Source organism: Syngnathus typhle, linkage group LG21 (genome assembly GCF_033458585.1).
Source record: "Syngnathus typhle isolate RoL2023-S1 ecotype Sweden linkage group LG21, RoL_Styp_1.0, whole genome shotgun sequence".
Classification (NCBI taxonomy): domain Eukaryota; kingdom Metazoa; phylum Chordata; class Actinopteri; order Syngnathiformes; family Syngnathidae; genus Syngnathus; species Syngnathus typhle.
Genome location: NC_083758.1, coordinates 1,454,004 through 1,475,203, shown reverse-complemented (window position 1 = coordinate 1,475,203; position 21,200 = coordinate 1,454,004). Strand labels below are relative to the sequence as shown.

The 21,200-nt window shown below is 45.0% G+C and overlaps 7 non-coding genes across 7 annotated transcripts; 6 read left to right on the top strand and 1 right to left on the bottom strand.

Annotated features, from left to right (window-relative positions):
- Window positions 1–386: 386 nt before the first annotated feature.
- On the top strand, window positions 387–550 carry LOC133145849 (U1 spliceosomal RNA). The gene has a single exon (XR_009711098.1). It is a non-coding gene; the product is annotated as a U1 spliceosomal RNA (small nuclear RNA).
- Window positions 551–3,883: 3,333 nt separating this feature from the next.
- LOC133145795 (U2 spliceosomal RNA) lies at window positions 3,884–4,075 on the top strand. Its single transcript, XR_009711044.1, has one exon. It is a non-coding gene; the product is annotated as a U2 spliceosomal RNA (small nuclear RNA).
- Window positions 4,076–6,794: 2,719 nt separating this feature from the next.
- LOC133145928 (small nucleolar RNA U3) lies at window positions 6,795–7,012 on the top strand. The gene has a single exon (XR_009711173.1). It is a non-coding gene; the product is annotated as a small nucleolar RNA U3 (small nucleolar RNA).
- A 399-nt stretch (window positions 7,013–7,411) lies between these two features.
- Window positions 7,412–7,525, bottom strand: LOC133145963 (U5 spliceosomal RNA). The gene has a single exon (XR_009711204.1). It is a non-coding gene; the product is annotated as a U5 spliceosomal RNA (small nuclear RNA).
- A 4,998-nt stretch (window positions 7,526–12,523) lies between these two features.
- LOC133145882 (U2 spliceosomal RNA) lies at window positions 12,524–12,714 on the top strand. Its single transcript, XR_009711129.1, has one exon. It is a non-coding gene; the product is annotated as a U2 spliceosomal RNA (small nuclear RNA).
- Window positions 12,715–18,426: 5,712 nt separating this feature from the next.
- On the top strand, window positions 18,427–18,590 carry LOC133145837 (U1 spliceosomal RNA). Its single transcript, XR_009711087.1, has one exon. It is a non-coding gene; the product is annotated as a U1 spliceosomal RNA (small nuclear RNA).
- Window positions 18,591–20,591: 2,001 nt separating this feature from the next.
- On the top strand, window positions 20,592–20,783 carry LOC133145754 (U2 spliceosomal RNA). Its single transcript, XR_009711004.1, has one exon. It is a non-coding gene; the product is annotated as a U2 spliceosomal RNA (small nuclear RNA).
- Window positions 20,784–21,200: the final 417 nt, after the last annotated feature.

The window sequence follows — 21,200 nt, the reverse complement described above, 5'->3', positions numbered from 1 at the left end:
AGATTTTCAATAAATACAAATTCATACCGTTTTAGGGTTCTCAGGAGAAAAGAGGCACTGCATGATGGGCATGTTTTGACTTCATTTATCGGTTTATTATAGTTGCTGGCATCACCACTAGACGGCGACTCTAGGAAAAAGGAGGTGAACAAAGACGTGGAGGCAGTAGAAAAAGAAGCAAGGCATGATGGTCATGTTTCTGAATCTATTTTTTACTTAATTTAAAATGTTTTGGTTTTGAATGACTAAAGGTGTACTATGTTAACAGTTCTACGAATGCTGTCTCATCCACTGAATACGTGTGCTCACACTTTTGTACCAAATTAGCCTCTGACTGTAGATGGTGTGCGCGGTGAAAACGTCGGCCCCGGCGACGTATACAACTCATACTTACCTGGCAGGGGAGATACCATGATCAAGAAGGTGGTTCACCCAGGGTGAGGCTCAGCCATTGCACTCCGGTTGTGCTGACCCCTGCGAATTCCCCAAATGTGGGAATCTCGACTGCACAATTTCTGGTAGTGGGGGACTGCGTTCGCGCTCTCCCCCGATTCTCCTGTACAATACAAAATCCCTCGCACGAAGTCAAATTTCATGGTCGCCACATACTGAGCGATGGTGCATCAAGCTGTGCTCTGCAACTGTGCACCTACTTGCCGAACTTCATTCAACAAATTAGTAATTGCAAAATAAAATGTAATTACTACGTTCCCGACCCGTTATTGATACGAACGTATATGATATAACTTTCATATAACCTGCTTTCTGGAATAGCCCCACGGATCATTTCCTGTTCTCCATTTACCTACACTATAAAGAAAAACTAATGGCCAAAAGGTACGTGGACCCAGACATACAACTGATTTTTGCACCCCCTACTCTACTGGTCAAATCAAGAGTAGTTTACATCACAGTCCGTTAGCTTCATTCTCACAGGATAAAGCAGAGGGTCAATGACGTCATTGATTCAAGTTCATGGCGGCTGGCAGCAAGGATATACGAAAAAATATGATCAAAATGTCTTTCTTTAAATCAGAAATTGTGCCAGAAATTTTTAGTACAATCCTTGTTCTCAAATTTTTAAGAGAATGTCATTTTCTAAACTTGCTCAGAAAAAGAAATATATATCTTTCTGCGGTACTGTTGGAGATTTTCTATAAATACAAATTCATATGGTTCTCAGGTGAAAAGAGGCAATGCATGATGGGTATGTTTTTACTTCATTTCTTATGCTGCCACCACCACTAGATGGCAACTCTAAGAAAAAGGAGGTGAACAAAGGCGTGGAGGCAGTAGAAAGAGAAGCAAAGCATCAGTTTATGGGTATTTACGAGGGTATTTTTATATTAATACTTTAATAGCTAAATGGCTCCTATTATTGTTCCTTACATATAGTATAATTTGTGGAAAATATATTAATTTATTGCTCAATGCATAATCAATAGTTTTATATTTGAATGGGTGGATGTCACCAAAAGCTGTCCCTAAAGCTTAACCAATTTGGTCTGTAAACTTTAGCAGAATTAATAACTACAAGGCAGGACTATTAACTATTTCCCATTGACAAGTATAGGTGGCTCCGCTTTCGCAGAGCATCAAAAAATTGAGATGAACTCTCATTGTTCCTCCCCACGGAAATCTTTAGTAAAAGGCGATCGGTGAAATTGCAGCAACCATTCCTTCTAATACAAACAATAGACGTTCATAGATTTACTACATTTAGAAGGACTCAACCTAAATAGACAGTTTAAACGAGTATTTTGTGTTCATCAATGTGTTTTTTCCTTGAAACATTGTTGGCGCACAGGATTATGGATACCTGATATTTCAAACAGCGTCACCTATCGATTGGGCAACTATTTTGAGTGTGAGTTTTGAACGTATAAACAGTTGTATGTCTTGGTCCGTGTACTTTTGGTATGAGAGAAATGGAAATGATCCGATTTCCGTGTGTTATTTTCAAATGTGTAATTTCAGATTTTTATTCAACACAAATCGGGAAACAAAAGACGATCGTACCGTTTTTTTCCGTGTATAGTGCGCAAAATTTAACTAATTTATTGTCCTAAAATCTGGGGTGCGCATTATACATGGGTACAAAAAAAAAAAAAAAAATTAATTTTTTTTTTAAATTTTTTTTTTTTTTTTTTTTTTTTTTTAAGTCTCAATGATCGTCACACACGCAGGGAGGCAATGGGTCCCATTTTTATAGTCTTTGGTATGGTCTTAACTAGGCTGGATGTAATTTTTTTTGTTGGCGATGATTTCTCCGACTGCCCGTAAACGCACCACCGCGCTTCGTGCGCGCACGGGACAGCAAACGAGCAGGTGATCGAGCAAGCGTCTGATACGAGAGCATTGCGGTCGCATGGAGCGTGTTTGAAGTGAACAGCAGAGAAGAAAGGCAAAGTGTTGTGAAATAAAATGCACAGAACGGATGCGCAAGACACGTCAGCTATATAAAGAGCGAGAGTTGTTTTCTTCCTATTAGTTTCAATTCACAGTTTAATTAGCAGTTTCAATCAGCAAATAACAAAATGCGTATTACAGGTAATATTTTATTTCACAACACTTTGCCTTGTTCCTTTGGTCTCTGCTGTTCATCCTAAAACACAAAGGCGCTCTTTAAGCAATGCGACAGTGAGCGCCCGGCGCGCTGCGGTTGCGCGACCGCACCAAATTAAGCTCCCTGCGCAGTGCGCACTGAGGTCCACTTAAATTTTAGAAAGTACATCAGGACTTTAAAAATATCTTCTAAATTTCAGCGACGGCTCTGTCACAATAATCGACCAGCCCGGTGCAGTTGGGCGGTCGGCGGCGCGCTACGGTTGAGCGTTCTCTCGCGCGCTCTCTCTCGCTCTCGCACACACGCAAACCGGATATCATACGGAGGCCGCCATTACAGATGCGCAGAACGGATGAGCAAGACACGTCAGCTATATAAAGAGCGAGAGTTCAGTTCTCTACCTAAATCCGTATTACAGGTAATATTTTATTTCACAACACTTTGCCTTGTTCCTTTCTTCTCTGCTGTTCACTTCAAACACGCTCCATGCGCACGGAGCGCGGTGGTGCGTTTACGGGCAGTCGGAGAAATCAACGCCAACAAAAAAAATTACATCCAGCCTAGTTAAGACCATACCAAAGACTATAAAAATGGGACCCATTGCCTCCCTGCGTGTGTGACGATCATTGGGACTTAAAAAAAAAAAAAAAAAAAATTTTAAAAAGAATTCATAAAAATTGGGTGCGTATTATACATGGGTACAAGCTTTTTTCCAGCATCAGCATGCCATTCTTAGGGGTGCGTACTATACATGGGGGCGCACTATACACGGAAAAAAACGGTAATTTCCTCAAATGAGTGTTAAGAAATGCTGGCGTGGATTGGAATGCGATTCACCTCCACTGCGATGGTGGCGTTCGAGGGTTAATGTAAATTGCCACAGCAGGAAACAGGAAGTAGTTTGGCGAAGTGGGCCGCGTGTTTTTTTGCTGCGTGTTTTTTTTCCCGTCAAAATGTTCGTCAAACAGCTATCTTGCCTTCGGTCCCGAAATGTATCCAAAGATCCGATTGTTTTTGGCGAATGACCAATTCGTTTTGTTGGTCATTAAAAGCTATTCCCATCAGGAGCTCAGTTCATCGTTATTCTATTGGGTCAACGTGAACCACGTGACACTAAACCTCCACGAACACACAAAAATCTGCAACCGATGCACAGGTTGAAAACAGCCCGGTGACGCATTATCATTCCAAACTCTTAATAGTTGAGGTTTGTTACGGTGGTCGGTACGTGGCATTAGTATGACTCAATATATTTAAACCGTAACTTGAATTGGTAGTCTCTTTATTTAAGTAGTTTTCTCAGACCAACTTTAGGTTATCGCTTCTCGGCCTTTTGGCTAAGATCAAGTGTAGTATCTGTTCTTATCAGTTTAATATCTGATACGTCCCATATCCGGGGACCATATATTAAATTGATTTTTGGAACTGGGAGATGGAATTAGGGGCTTGCTCCGTCCACTCCACGCATCGACCTGGTATTGCAGTACTTCCAGGAACGGTGCACCCCCCTCTGCTGGTCAAATAAAGGATAGTTAAGTCAGGAAGCCATTAGAATCGGTTCGCTTCATTCTCACAGGATAAAGCAGAAAGTCAATAACGTCTTGAAAGGGTTTGATTCAATCAAGTTCATGACCTTTATCTAAATGTGAATAGCAGAAGAATTCTATCCTTTACAACAAAATAGAAAACATATCGGCCCTACGATTGGCTGGCCACCAGTTTATGATGTCCAGTGGGGATGGGCGATACCAATGATTTTGGAATCGATCCGATACCAAGTATTTCCTACCCAAAATACCCGATATTCGATCCGATATCGATACCGGAAGTGTAATTTCCCGCCCAAAAAACGATTTAAATGCAGTGGCATTCTTGCTCTTGGAGAGTCATCTATTGAATTTTGTAAAAAAAAGTATTACGTCACGTGAATTATTAACCTTTTTAGACATTAGTGCATTAGTGGAATATGCATATTAATAATATAACTTTAATAAAAAGGAGCTATTCTTTACTTTTTTCTCTCTCTCTCTCTCTCTCTCTCTCTGTTGTTGGGAAAAAGTTTTGTCTTTTAGTATAATCTAAAAAGAGACATGGTACCAACAGAGATGCAGGGCTTAATCGTCATGAGCAGCAAAACTATCAATTTGTAAAGCCACTGGATACTTACATTTAATATTGTAATACTTTAGTGTTGTTTATAGGAAGTGGAGGAACAAATAAAACGTATGGCGTTCGACCACAAATTGAAAAGGGGAAAACTTTATTTATAAATGACTGACTAAAGCGTAGTAATTATTGCTTCAAATAGCACATCAACCACAAATGCTTACAATTTTTGGTTAGCACCTGATACCTGGATATGTCTTGCCTTTCTGAAACGCTGCTTCTAAGGTACTTTGATACCTTAGCCTCGGTGTGGCTGCAGGGTTTTCCGTCGCTGCCTTAGTGTCTGCGGCACGTTTCAACTGCAGCTCTTCATGAACCGTGGGGTGAATTTTGCTTAAATGTTTTGTCAAGTTTGTGGTGTCGCCACAATATTTAATTGTTTTGTGACATATTTCACATTTTGCCTCGTTGTTATTAAGTAAAATATAATATCCCCAAACCAGACTTCTCTTGCGTTCGGACTGGGCCGCCGCCGTGGCCATGCTTGTTTGTGTTTGTTTGGATTGGAACGGGAGGCGGAGGAGGAGGGCTTGGCTTGTGAGAAAAGGGGGCGGGAGCAAAGCAGAGCAGGACACGCCGGTGCAGCAGGCGGAAGGAAAAGTAGTGCTAGCATGAGTGCAAGTCGTCAAATTGGAGCAGAAAAAAATGAGGAAAAATATAATTAAATAATTGTAAGTATCGATATTTTAGCTAGGGAGATCGATACTCAAAAATGAGCAGCCTGGATCGATATATCGATACTTTTGTATCGATCCGCCCATCCCTATGTGATAGGCTCCAGCACGTCTACTAACCCCGTGGGGAGAATCAGTACAGAAATTGGATGGATGGGCAATATAAAATATTCTCTCTGGTGTCTGCAAGCGTTATCAGTACTCACGGCGGGTGGATTCTGAAACGTGTCTGCAATGTAAAGTTGATTGTTTGGCTACCATAGGCATTTTTAAAAGCCTCTATGTTAATTTTAAAACCTTTACTTTACATGGTCGTTTTTAAATAAAAGCCTTCATGTTTAAAACAAAAGCCTAGTATACACAGTCAGTTTTAAAGCCTTACAATTTAGACAATTTTAACAAGTATACTTGTAACACAACAAGTGTTAAAAAAATTGCTTGTTCTAAACATTGACGCAAAGGATCGTGGGTACGTGATCGAGCGCTCAGCCAATGATGGCTGTGTTGCCAAATACCCTAATGACGTCGGCACTCTTTCTAATACAATCTAATAGGGGTGTAAATCGCGGGTTTTGTCACGATACGATATAATATCGATATAAAGAACTTCGATACGATATTTGCCGATATCTTAAAGCCTGCTGCGATTCAATCACGATATATCGCGATATAGTGCTCTACGATCGATATTTTTTTTTTTAATAAAAAATATAGAACAATATCCTGATTTATAACAATTCATACGCAAAATCCACAAGGTACTGCAAACTCTTTATTTAGGAAATTACAAGAGTATTGTAGTATACAAATTGCTTACTTTAACACTTAACTTTGATGTCGTGTTTTTTCTTTAAATGTGCGGCGAGATTTGTGCTCCCTGAATATTTGATCACCGTATGGCAGGATTTACAAACTGCACGTGTCTTGTCCGTTGAGCCATCTTTTCTTTGGAATCCAAAGTGCTTCCAAACGAATGACTTGAAGCCTAAAGGGGAGCAAATTTCCTCGTCTTTTTGGACACTAGCCATAGCACCAGCCCAGGAGCCGCGTACTAGTTGTCGACTCCCCTTTCACGTGCCTGCTCTGCTCACAACACAACAACGCCGCGCACTGCTCCCTGCTCCCGGAAGAGGAAGCAAGCAACAATGAACTGGATTTCAAAATAAAGTCGCGTCTAATGTCCGAGGTCAAACACGGCGATATAAATCGATGTTTACCTTTAGCATCGATGCCAATAAATCGTAGAGCATAATATCGATTAATCGATGTGTATCGATGTATCGTTACACCCCTACAATCTAAACATAGTCCTTTACTAGTCGTGGTTGCCCTCTGGGTAAAAATGGTACACTCGCAGATGACTTCCCGCCGCCCCTCGTTGATGAATTAAGACTATATTTTCAGGGATCATTTCTATAGTTATTAACTTGAGATATGTGTTTCTAAAATGAACGGTCTCGCCAACTATGATGATGAGAAATGATGTTCCTTCCTGAGCGTGAAGCTAGCGGAGAATAATGATGTTTATATCATAGATTCTCCACTTTTGATGAGCGTTCTATGCTTCCTAGTGGAGCATTGAGGGGAGGGACATGATCAGAGTAGTTCTTTGAAATTGGTTAAATAAAAATTAAGATAATGTAGTGGCGTACTCCTGATATTCAACTCAGTTGATTAACAGTATCGTCGTATTAGTTCAACTAACAAAAGCCTGTTATGTATTTCTGAAGTACTTTTGTACTGAAGTACTTATGGCTGTATTCATTTACACGGCTTAAATCTTTACAACTTCGACACAAATCTGAATTAACTTTAATAATAAATATTTTAATGGCTAAATTGTTTATTGTCCCTTACATATAGTATAATTAGTAGAAAATATTTTAATTTATTGCTCATATTAGATAGTTTTATATTTGAATGGGTGGATGTTACCTGTAAGCTATGGCAGAATTAATGGCAACAAAGCAGGAATTTTGATTACTTTCCATTGACAAGTACAGGAAGCTCCGCTTTCGCAGAGCATCAAAAAATTGAGATATACTCTTGTTGTTCCTCCCCACGGAAATCTTTAGTAAAAGGCGAAAGATTTATACGATCTGAAGAGAAACAAGAGTGAACTGATTTCGGCTTGTCCAAACGGGCTGGTCTCACCAAAGTAACAGGCGGTGTCACACTAGCAACCATTTCCTTTTAATAAAAATAGATCTTCATATATTTGCCAAATTTAGGAGGCCTTAACACTCAACTAAGATGTATAGTTCGAACAAGTATTTGGTGTTTGGCAATTCTATGGAAACGTTTACACTCTAAACGTGTCGTTGTGAGTCCATGCTTGCTCTGCTGCGTTCGGTTCCAACTCCCTGACCTGTTTGTTTGCATTGTGCACGTTCTCCACTCTGGTTTCCTTCCATTTCCCCCAAACATGCATGATAGGCCCATTGAGCGCTCCAAATTGCCCGTAGGTGCGAGTGCGGACGGTTTTTCGTCTCTGTGTGCCCTGCGAGTGATTATTATTTGTTAAAGCGTATATGCCGTTACACCGCTAGATGGCAGCAGCGTTGACTTCCGCACCTGACCACAAAAAGAAACGGGAATCACGTGATGCGCAGGAAAAGAAGCATTAGTATGAGTCGATATATTTAAACCGTAACTTGAATTGGTAGTCTTGTAGTGGGTTGACATAATTCACCCGGAACCTAAGTTCACGTTGCCGAGTTCCGGTGGGATGTTTTACACGTGTGGGAGTTTCCTGTTTGAGGAGTGTGTGTTAGGATCTCGAAGGGAAAAGAGTCGGCCCGTGGTTGAGAGAAGCTAATTATAAATGTCATTAAAACAACTGCCGTTGGCACCGTCATTTATCACTCCGCCTCCGACTCCAGTCCTTGCACACCACACTGGTGACCCTGACATCAGTCCCGCTGAGGATTCCGGGACTGAACAGAATACCGAGCGAGACGGCATGGCGCATTCCGCCGTCCTTAGGCTGCCTGAGTTTTGGGAGACTTCTGCAGCAACGTGCATGGTTCGCACAGGCGGAGGCTCAGTTCGCCCTCCGGGGAATTACGGATGACGCCACATGCTACTACCACGTTGTCTCGGCACTCGGAAGCTCCACCGCAGCCAGAGCCGTAAGTTTCATCACTTCCCCTCCGGCCCAGGATAAATATGCAGGGCTCAAGGCTTATCTCCTCAGGATTTTTGAACTGTCGCGATCCGAACGAGCCCGGCGCCTGCTTGCTATTCAAGGCATGGGGGACAGCAAACCCTCTGAACACATGGAGATGATGTTAAACCTGCTGGGTGGGGAGGAGCCGAATTTTCTTTTCATTGAACTGTTTCTGCGACATATGCCGCCGCACGTCCAAACGGCCCTCGCAAATACGACCATTACGGAGCCGCGTGCTCTTTCGGAGGAAGCGGACCGTTTCTACTTGGCCACCCAGCGTTTCGCCCCTGGTGTGCTGGCCCCAACACGCAGCTACACGTCCCCGAGCGCTGGCGTTTCCCCTGGCAGAGGACGCGCTGCAACTGACAGCCGCACCAGCACAGGTTTGTGCTACTTCCATGCACGTTTTGGCGCCAAGGCTAAAAGGTGCCGCTCCCCTTGCAACTTCGACACGACGGGAAACGCCAAAGCCTGCGCTCAGTAGTGGCCGTGACCGCAGGCAAAAAGAACCGGCTGCTGTTCGTTGAGGACTCCCTCTCTGGTCGCAGATTCCTCTGTGACACCGGCGCCCAGAGAAGCGTCCTGACGGCTACAGTGGACGACGCTGCTGGAGGGTTGCACGGCCCGCCCTTAACATCCGCCAACGACACCCCCATCAGGACGTATGGCACAAGGACTGTGGACATATGTTTCGGGAGTCAGCGTTTCACATGGGACTTTGTCACTGCCGACATCTCCTTCTCCCTGCTTGGCGCAGATTTTTTGTGCGCCCACGGACTGCTCGTGGATGTTAAGAACGGCCGCCTGGTGGACGCGTTAACCTTCTCCTCCTTCGCATGTGTCCGCGATGAGGGGAATTATGTGGGTCTCTCCAGTTCGCTCTCCGAGGGCGACATGTACCAGAAACTCCTCGGAGAGTTCCCCAGCCTTACACGGCCCACTTTTGCCGCCACCACAGCTAAACATGGGGTCGAGCACCACATCGAGACCAAAGGCCCCCCCATCTACGCTAGGGCCCGACGGCTCAACCCGGAGAGACTGACAATTGCTCGGGCCGAGTTCGCCAGCATGGAACGCCTTGGCATTGTTCGCCGCTCTGACAGCCTGTGGGCCTCCCCACTCCACATGGTGCCTAAGCTGGACGGTGGTTGGCGCCCGTGTGGCGACTACCGCCGCCTCAATGATGCCACCACGCCCGACCGCTACCCGGTCCCCCATGTTCAGGACTTTTCGATACATCTAGCAGGGAAGCACCTGTTCTCCAAAGTGGACCTGGTGCGGGGTTATCACCAAGTCCCGGTGCACCTTGCTGACATCCCTAAAACGGCGGTGGTGACTCCTTTCGGGCTTTTCGAGTTTCTTAGGATGCCCTTCGGCCTGAAAAACGCGGCCCAGTCCTTCCAGCGGTTGATGGACTCTGCGCTTAGGGACATGCCTTTCATCTTCGTCTACTTGGACGATGTCCTCGTCGCCAGCTCCTCGGAGGAGGAGCATGCGGCACACCTGCGGGCCCTTTTCACAAGGCTCGACCAGCATGGCCTGATCATTAACCCGGTGAAGTGCGTCTTCGGGGTGCCGTCGATCCAGTTTCTTGGGCATCTCATCGGCAGTAATGGGGCCACCCCCTTGCCGACAAAGGTGGAAGCAGTCTCCGCTTTTCCCCGCCCACGTTCGGCCCGGGGGCTCCGGGAGTTCCTTGGGATGGTTACGTTCTACCACCGATTCATACGCCGGGCGGCCCACATCATGCACCCACTGTATGGGGCCCTTAAGGGTAAGACCCCCAACCAGGACATCGACTGGACCCCCGAGAGGATCAAAGCTTTCGAGGATACTAAGGCTGCGCTGTGCCAGGCCACCTTGTTGGTCCACCCGTCGCCTGGAGCCCCGGTCGCCCTCACAACCGACGCATCTGACTACGCAGTTGGTGCTGTATTTGAGCAGTGGGTTGGTGGCGCCTGGCAACCGCTCGCCTTTTTCAGCCGCCAGCTGGTCCCTAGGGAGCGCAAATACAGCACATTCGACAGGGAGCTACTCGGCGTCTGGTTGGCGATCCGCCATTTCCGCTCCATCCTGGAAGGCCGTGAGTTTACGGTTTTCGTCGACCACAAGCCCCTCACGTTCTCTATGTCCAAGGTGGCTGAGCCGTGGTCCGCCCGCCAGCAGCGTCAGCTGTCATTTATCTCTGAGTACACCACAGATATCCGACACATCGCCGGCAAGTCCAACGTGGTCGCCGATTGCCTCTCTAGAGCGGTCGTCCACACGGTTCAGCTGGGGCTCGACTACTCAAGTATGAGTGCTGACCAAGCCTCAGATCCTGGGATCCAGTCGCTCAAAGACTCTGACACTGGGCTGCGTCTGGAGGTGGTCGCGGTTGGCGACTCAGGAGTCAGGCTGTGGTGCGACCTCTCCACCGGCCAGCCTAGACCACTTGTCCCTGCCGGCTGGCAGCGGGCTGTCTTTGAGGCGATACACGGCCTGTCCCATCCTGGCAGAAAAGCGTCCGTGAGGCTGGTGGCTCAGAAGTTCGTCTGGAAAGGGCTGAAGAGGGACGTGCGGGCCTGGGTCGACTCGTGTGTGGCTTGTCAGCGTGCGAAGGTATACCGCCATACCAAGGCCCCGTTGGAGCCGTTCACTGTCCCCGAGAGGAGGTTCGACCACGTCAACATCGACCTTGTGGGCCCGCTCCCCCCTTCCCATGGTTTCACCTACCTCCTCACCATGGTGGACAGGACGACCCGTTGGCCTGAGGCCGTCCCCCTCTCCTCAACCTCGGCTGCTGACGTGGCCCGGGCGTTTATTGGCACATGGGTCGCGCGCTTTGGAACACCTTCAGACCTCTCCTCGGACCGGGGTGCACAGTTTACTTCCGAGATCTGGAATGTGGTTGCTGGAGGCCTGGGCGTCAAGCTGCACCGCACCACCGCTTATCACCCCCAGGCTAACGGGCTGTGCGAGCGGTTCCACCGCTCCATGAAGGCTGCTCTACGCGCCAGTCTGGTGGATGGCAACTGGGTGGACAGACTTCCCTGGGTCATGCTGGGCCTCAGGACGGCCCCTAAGGAGGACTTGCAGTCCTCGTCCGCTGAGCTCGTCTACGGCCAGGTACTACGAGTTCCAGGGGACTTCATTCCAGACGCCACAACGCCTTGGTCGGCGGCAGGGCAGCGGTCCTCCCTGCTGGAAGTTGCCGGGACGTTCGCACCTGTCCCCACGTCACGGCACTGCACCCCTGTTTCCCGGGTGCCCACCAACCTACGCTCGGCGGGTTTTGTGTTCATCCGCCACGACGCCCACCACGGGCCGTTGCGTCCGCCTTACGACGGGCCTTTTAAGGTCTTGCAGCACGGGAGTAAGAGCATGGTCGTGGACATCGGCGGTAGGCCTGAGACTATCTCGGTTGATAGGATTAAGCCTGCCCACGTGGATGTTTCCCGGACGTTGGAATTGGCGCAGGCCCCACGCCGCGGACGCCCCCCAGCGCCTCGCCCCTCCGACCTGACCGAGCTCCCACCTGCCCGACCGACAACGCGACCGTCCAGCCCAGCGGTCTTTCCGGCGGCGCCCCCTACCCTTGACCCCCTGCCAGCCCCTGCCACCTACACCCGCTGTGGTCGGGCTGTCGTTCCTTTCCGGCGCGGGGATTTTGACTATGGGTGAATTCTGGGGGGGCTTGTGTAGTGGGTTGACATAATTCACCCGGAACCTAAGTTCACGTTGCCGAGTTCCGGTGGGATGTTTTACACGTGTGGGAGTTTCCTGTTTGAGGAGTGTGTGTTAGGATCTCGAAGGGAAAAGAGTCGGCCCGTGGTTGAGAGAAGCTAATTATAAATGTCATTAAAACAACTGCCGTTGGCACCGTCATTTATCACTCCGCCTCCGACTCCAGTCCTTGCACACCACAGTCTCTTTATTTAAGTGGTTTCCTCAGACCAGTTTCAGTACATCGCTTCTCGGCCTTTTGGCTAAGACCAGGTGTAGTATCTGTTCTTATCAGATTAATATCTGATACGTTCCCTATCCGGGGACCATGTATATATTGCATTTTCGCAACAGGGAGATGGTATAGGGGCTTGCTCCGTCCACTCTATGCATCGACCTGGTATTGCAGTACCTCCAGGAGCGGTGCGCCCCCCTCTACTGGGCAAATAAAAAGTAGTTTACATCACAATCCGTTAGCTTCATTCTCACAGGATGAAGCAGAAAGTCAACGACGTCTTGATCGGATTTGATTCAAGTTCATGTTGTGTGCTCACTGTTAGAGTGGTGCTCACTCTAACTTATTTTGCAAGAACCACTCGGAGACAAGTTAGTCGTTTTGGGCACCTGCAGGCGGAGAGTCCATTCGTCACTGTGCGTACAGCAATGATCGAATGACGTCTGACTCTCGCTTCCCACAAGACCATCTTTATTAAGAGAAAAAGGGTGGGGGTGACCATAGACTGAATAGACAAGTAAAAAAGGCCCTTGACCTCTAGATTAGCAGGGCAGGGGATGTTTTACGACATTGTGTAGGATGGAACAAGCTAGGTTATTTATTACTGGTTACACACCAACATAAGCATAAAACTAATCTACCAAGGTTATTCATTACTGGTTACATACATTCCAACATAATCATATGATCAAGATAGTTTTGGAAAACCCTGACACTCACCTTATATCTTTATTAGGTAATGCACTCTGAATTTAATCAGGACCCGAACCGATGTCTTTAATCACTTTTATTCATGAAACAGAGGGCCATCAACTTGCCGCTCTGTCTGCATATTCATTTCCCTGAACGTCACTCCTTCACTACGTCATCACGTAGGCCCACAGTACAATATCAGTACATGACATCCCCCCTTTCCTTAGAAATAAACTGTACCATCACATACTAATATTGACCATGTAATTTACATCATCATCTTTTGCTAACCGAACATTGTATTGTCTAACTTTTCTTATGTAACCCATAAACATTTTTTTCTCTTAAACAGTGAACAATATATTCAGACACAACCCTTTACTTTTACTTTGTCACAAAGTCTTTGAACTTTGCTGGTATCTTTTTGACTCTCTGGGGCCTCATTTCAGGTTCCTGAGCTTCCTCTTGTGGTGTCTGGTTGCAACTGTCCACATTTCTGCTCAGTACATTTTCCTCCCCTTCAGTAAAAGTCTTCGGTGTGTCATGTCCTTCAGTATTCTCATATGATTGGTATTTCTTCACGTGAGTGGTATTCCGGTGGTAGCGAGCTCCAGTTGGGGATTCAATTACCACTTGACTTCCAGTTTTACTCACGACTCTATGTGGGGTTGGATTGAATGGTGTTGTGAATTTGTCCTGTTTGTCCTGTTGTACCAGTACTGTGTCTCCAATGTCCACATTTGAGTACTGGGCTCCTCGTCGTTCATCAGGATAAAGCTTTGCTTTCCCTTTTTGTTCAGCATCCCTGTCACGAACATCTAGAGCCGTTGTTTTGGACTCAGAGAGGTCAGGCAACTTTCCTCTCATTTTCCTGTTGAAAAGAAGTTCAGCTGGACTTTTCCCTGTCGTGGGGTGTTCAATGCTCCTGTAAATAGTTACATATTTCCTCAGTTCACGTTTCCAGTCCAGCCCTTCTGCCTGTGCAATCCTGATTCTCTTCATCAGTGATGCATTTTGACGTTCCACTTCTCCATTGGCTTGTGCCCATTTTGGTGGTGTTCTCACATGTTTGATTCCATTTGTTTCACAGTATTCCCTGAAGAAGTCAGATTTGAACTGTGGTCCATTGTCCGATTTGATCGTCACTGGTAGTCCATGCCTACTGAAAATGTCCTCAATTCAGTCAATAACTCTGTCCGTGGTTGTAGACGTCATTATTTCATACTCATAGTAGCGACTGTAATAATCTACTAAAACAAATATAGACTGATTGTTTGGTAGTGGTCCTAACAGATCTACAGCCACGTCTTGCCATGGTCGATCTGGTAAGATTGTGTTCCTCAAAGGCTCAGGTGGATCTGGTCTGGCCACTATTTGACATCCATGACAAGCTTTACAGTATTTTTCCGCTGCCTTATCCATGCCAGGCCACCACACTTTTGTTCTGAGATGTTGTTTTGTCCCTACAATTCCTAAGTGTCCTTCATGAGCTAATGCAAGTGCTTTTGCTCTGAGCTTTTCTGGTAAAACTATGCGGCTTCCACGTAACACAATGTATCCAATCACACAGAGTTCATTTACAATGGGTGCATATTGTTTACATTTTTCGAAGTGTCCAATTTCAATTGCATTTCGCACCTCCGTCAGCTCTGGATCTACAGCAGAGGCTTCTTCTACCTCTCGTGTGGTAAGCGCCTTTGGTGTTGCATTAACTGCAATGAATCTCACATACTCTTCAGATTCATGTTCATGTATTCCTTTTGTCCCTGTGTCTGACAACAACCTAGATAAAGAATCAGCAATATTTTGTTTTCCTGCGATGTGCACCACCCGAAAGTCATAAGGTTGAAGTCTGAGGACCCATCGCTCTATACGAGCACATGGTTTGGATCTTTTACTGTATACGACTTCTAATGGCTTGTGGTCTGTGATTAAGTCAAACCTACGTCCGTACACATATGGATGTAGCCTTTCGCATGCCCAAACTAATGCTAGGGCCTCCCTTTCTGTTTGTGAGTATCTGCGTTCACAATCTGTCAGACTACGACTAACGTAGCACACTGGTACCTCCTCAGAATCTTGTTTTTGTACAAGCACTGCGCCTAACCCTACAGGACTTGCATCTGCGATTATTCTGGTAGGAGCCTCTTTGTCAAAATAAGCTAAAGTACCCGCCCCGGCTAGTTCAGTCTTTAAAGTCTGAAATGCTCGTTTTTGTTCTGGTCCAAACACAAATGTAGTCTCTTTCCTGGTCAATCTCCTCAGTGGTTCAGAGAGCGTTGCAAACTGGGGTATAAATCTACTGCTGAATCCTACCAGTCCTAGGAAACTTCTCACTTCAGCTGCCGTTTTTGGTTCTCTGGCATCCTTAACAGCTCTCACTCTCTCCTCAGTTGGTCCAATGCCTTTCTGGGTCAACAATATGCCCATGAAAACAAGTCTGTCCATGTTAAATTGGCATTTTTCCACATTCAGTGTTAATCCGCATTCTGAAAGTCTTTTCATGACTGCGTGCAGGCGCTTGTCATGTGTCACCTCGTCTGGAGCGTGGATGATCACGTCATCTGAGATGTTCTCCACACCCTCGATGCCTGCTAGTGCATTGGCTATCTCGTGCTGGTATTGCTCACTAGCGGACGAGACTCCAAATATCAGTCTTTTGTACCTGTAAACACCATTATGCACAGCAAACGTTGTTATTTCTCTGGACTCTGGGGTTAGCTCTAACTGATGGTAGCCCCATTTGAGATCAAGCTTACTGAATATTGCAGAACCATTCAGACCTTGCAGTATTTCATCCACTGTAGGGATGGGGGTATCTCTCCCTCACAATAGCCTCATTAGCTTTTCTCATGTTTAAACACATCCTAAGGTCTTTGTCATGTTTCTTTGGGAGAATCACTACCGGATTTACCCAGGGAGTAGGACCTTCAACCTTCTCCACAATGTCCATGTCCATCAGTTCCTTGATTTTCTTCTCGACTGCATCCCTCAAATGATAGGGTATCCGTCTCAGTGGTTGAGCGACTGGTTTCACATTTGGGTCTATGTACAGTGAGATTTGTTTGGTGTTTAATTTACCTACTCCTTTGAACACATTTGAATACTGTTGTTGCAGAATACTTTTAACATCTGTGATTGCTGCAACGTTTTCCCCTATTTTTAGTACTCCAAGCTTAATAGCTGTCATTTTACCAAGGAGTGGTTCACCATTACCTCTAATCACAATGAATTCAGCTTCTTCAGTCCAGTCACCTATCTCGATTACACATTTGAAAGCACCTTTGACAGATAGTGTCTGGGTTGAGGAATATGCATACATATTTCTCTGCTCTTTGGGCACATATGATTCACATTTTATGTTTTCAGCTTTTAGCTTCTCCCAAACATTTTCTCCCATGACATTACTCGTTGCCCCAGAATCTACTAACATTTTTAACTCAACTCCCCCTACACAAAATATTAGTCTTTCAGGCATTTCACAGTCTTTCACCATAAATGCATAGTCATTGTGCACAGTCTCTACAGCATTAACGCTTTGCTTCTTTTGTCCTTTGGTACGACACATTTTTGAGAAATGGTCCTTACCGTTGCATTTATGACATGTTTGTCCACGTGCTGGGCATTTGGGATCCTTACCCATGTGGTCAGTGTAGCCACACCTGTAGCACTGCTTCTCTGCTTTATTGTCATCACAATTCTTCAATTTACCTTTTGGCCTTGTGAACTTTCCTTTTTTCGTTGTGATACGACTGATCGTTTCCCCCTCTTTCTTTATACTGCTCCCATTCATTGCTGCTAGTTGCTCTTCCACTCGCTCACATTGCGATGCCAACTCCAACGTGCGAGCCAAAGTCAAACCAGGTCCATCCTCGAGAAGCTTTCTCTTCACGTATCCAGAACAGCATCTGCTCAGGATAGCGTCTCTAATTTGATTGTCCTTGTCTCCTTGAAAGTCACAGTCCTTCGCAGCCTGACGTAAACGTGTACCAAACTGTTGCACCGTTTCTCCCTGATTTTGGAACAACTTGTGGAAGGATTGGCGCGCGTACGCTGCATTCACTTGGGGAACAAAGTAGGAGTCAAGTGTCCTTACTGCTGCCGCGCAGTCGGTCACCTCACCCGTGTTTGGTAAAGTGAAGAAAACATCCTGCACGTCCTGTCCCGCCAAATGCAAAAGTAGAGCGCGTCTTCTTTGTTTAGTAGCATTGGTCGTATCCTCGTTCATTATCAGTCCTTTACCGTCAGCATACAACTCGAAAGATGTTAGCCATCGTGTCCATCTTGGCCCGAGAGTAGCTGGATCAGTGCAGCAAGCAAACGGTTGTAGCTCCGACTTAGCCATGTTAGCTCAAACTTAAACTTGCTCACGAAAATCGTCGTCATTATCTCCTCTTCCTTAGAAGGTGGACGTCATCCTCGTCGCCATTGTTGTGTGCTCACCTTATATCTTTATTAGGTAATGCACTCTGAATTTAATCAGGACCCGAACCGATGTCTTTAATCACTTTTATTCATGAAACAGAGGGCCATCAACTTGCCGCTCTGTCTGCATATTCATTTCCCTGAACGTCACTCCTTCACTACGTCATCACGTAGGCCCACAGTACAATATCAGTATATGACAGTTCATGACGGTTCATCTTAGGCGGCAGCAAGAATTTACGTAACTGTTCTAAAATATGGTCAAAATGTCTTTTTTTGCTTGAGATTTTCCTATCATTGTTCCAGGATCTTTTAGTACAATTCTTGTTCTCCAAATGTTAAGAAAATGTCATTTTCAAAACTCGTTCAGAAAAAGAAGTATATATATTTTTCTGCGGTAATGTTGGAGATTTTCAATAAATACAAATTCATACCGTTTTAGGGTTCTCAGGAGAAAAGAGGCACTGCATGATGGGCATGTTTTGACTTCATTTATCGGTTTATTATAGTTGCTGGCATCACCACTAGACGGCGACTCTAGGAAAAAGGAGGTGAACAAAGACGTGGAGGCAGTAGAAAAAGAAGCAAGGCATGATGGTCATGTTTCTGAATCTATTTTTTACTTAATTTAAAATGTTTTGGTTTTGAATGACTAAAGGTGTACTATGTTAACAGTTCTACGAATGCTGTCTCATCCACTGAATACGTGTGCTCACACTTTTGTACCAAATTAGCCTCTGACTGTAGATGGTGTGCGCGGTGAAAACGTCGGCCCCGGCGACGTATACAACTCATACTTACCTGGCAGGGGAGATACCATGATCAAGAAGGTGGTTCACCCAGGGTGAGGCTCAGCCATTGCACTCCGGTTGTGCTGACCCCTGCGAATTCCCCAAATGTGGGAATCTCGACTGCACAATTTCTGGTAGTGGGGGACTGCGTTCGCGCTCTCCCCCGATTCTCCTGTACAATACAAAATCCCTCACACGAAGTCAAATTTCATGGTCGCCACATACTGAGCGATGGTGCATCAAGCTGTGCTCTGCAACTGTGCACCTACTTGCCGAACTTCATTCAACAAATTAGTAATTGCAAAATAAAATGTAATTACTACGTTCCCGACCCGTTATTGATACGAACGTATATGATATAACTTTCATATAACCTGCTTTCTGGAATAGCCCCACGGATCATTTCCTGTTCTCCATTTACCTACACTATAAAGAAAAACTAATGGCCAAAAGGTACGTGGACCCAGACATACAACTGATTTTTGCACCCCCTACTCTACTGGTCAAATCAAGAGTAGTTTACATCACAGTCCGTTAGCTTCATTCTCACAGGATAAAGCAGAGGGTCAATGACGTCATTGATTCAAGTTCATGGCGGCTGGCAGCAAGGATATACGAAAAAATATGATCAAAATGTCTTTCTTTAAATCAGAAATTGTGCCAGAAATTTTTAGTACAATCCTTGTTCTCAAATTTTTAAGAGAATGTCATTTTCTAAACTTGCTCAGAAAAAGAAATATATATCTTTCTGCGGTACTGTTGGAGATTTTCTATAAATACAAATTCATATGGTTCTCAGGTGAAAAGAGGCAATGCATGATGGGTATGTTTTTACTTCATTTCTTATGCTGCCACCACCACTAGATGGCAACTCTAAGAAAAAGGAGGTGAACAAAGGCGTGGAGGCAGTAGAAAGAGAAGCAAAGCATCAGTTTATGGGTATTTACGAGGGTATTTTTATATTAATACTTTAATAGCTAAATGGCTCCTATTATTGTTCCTTACATATAGTATAATTTGTGGAAAATATATTAATTTATTGCTCAATGCATAATCAATAGTTTTATATTTGAATGGGTGGATGTCACCAAAAGCTGTCCCTAAAGCTTAACCAATTTGGTCTGTAAACTTTAGCAGAATTAATAACTACAAGGCAGGACTATTAACTATTTCCCATTGACAAGTATAGGTGGCTCCGCTTTCGCAGAGCATCAAAAAATTGAGATGAACTCTCATTGTTCCTCCCCACGGAAATCTTTAGTAAAAGGCGATCGGTGAAATTGCAGCAACCATTCCTTCTAATACAAACAATAGACGTTCATAGATTTACTACATTTAGAAGGACTCAACCTAAATAGACAGTTTAAACGAGTATTTTGTGTTCATCAATGTGTTTTTTCCTTGAAACATTGTTGGCGCACAGGATTATGGATACCTGATATTTCAAACAGCGTCACCTATCGATTGGGCAACTATTTTGAGTGTGAGTTTTGAACGTATAAACAGTTGTATGTCTTGGTCCGTGTACTTTTGGTATGAGAGAAATGGAAATGATCCGATTTCCGTGTGTTATTTTCAAATGTGTAATTTCAGATTTTTATTCAACACAAATCGGGAAACAAAAGACGATCGTAATTTCCTCAAATGAGTGTTAAGAAATGCTGGCGTGGATTGGAATGCGATTCACCTCCACTGCGATGGTGGCGTTCGAGGGTTAATGTAAATTGCCACAGCAGGAAACAGAAAGTAGTTTGGCGAAGTGGGCCGCGTGTTTTTTTCCTGCGTGTTTTTTTTCCCGTCAAAATGTTCGTCAAACAGCTATCTTGCCTTCGGTCCCGAAATGTATCCAAAGATCCGATTGTTTTTGGCGAATGACCAATTCGTTTTGTTGGTCATTAAAAGCTATTCCCATCAGGAGCTCAGTTCATCGTTATTCTTTTGGGTCAACGTGAACCACGTGACACTAAACCTCCACGAACACACGAAAATCTGCAACCGATGCACAGGTTGAAAACAGCCCGGTGACGCATTATCATTCCAAACTCTTAATAGTTGAGGTTTGTTACGGTGGTCGGTACGTGGCATTAGTATGACTCAATATATTTAAACCGTAACTTGAATTGGTAGTCTCTTTATTTAAGTAGTTTTCTCAGACCAACTTTAGGTTATCGCTTCTCGGCCTTTTGGCTAAGATCAAGTGTAGTATCTGTTCTTATCAGTTTAATATCTGATACGTCCCCTATCCGGGGACCATATATTAAATTGATTTTTGGAACTGGGAGATGGAATTAGGGGCTTGCTCCGTCCACTCCACGCATCGACCTGGTATTGCAGTACTTCCAGGAACGGTGCACCCCCCTCTGCTGGTCAAATAAAGGATAGTTAAGTCAGGAAGCCATTAGAATCGGTTCGCTTCATTCTCACAGGATAAAGCAGAAAGTCAATAACGTCTTGAAAGGGTTTGATTCAATCAAGTTCATGACCTTTATCTAAATGTGAATAGCAGAAGAATTCTATCCTTTACAACAAAATAGAAAACATATCGGCCCTACGATTGGCTGGCCACCAGTTTATGATGTCCAGTGGGGATGGGCGATACCAATGATTTTGGAATCGATCCGATACCAAGTATTTCCTACCCAAAATACCCGATATTCGATCCGATATCGATACCGGAAGTGTAATTTCCCGCCCAAAAAACGATTTAAATGCAGTGGCATTCTTGCTCTTGGAGAGTCATCTATTGAATTTTGTAAAAAAAAGTATTACGTCACGT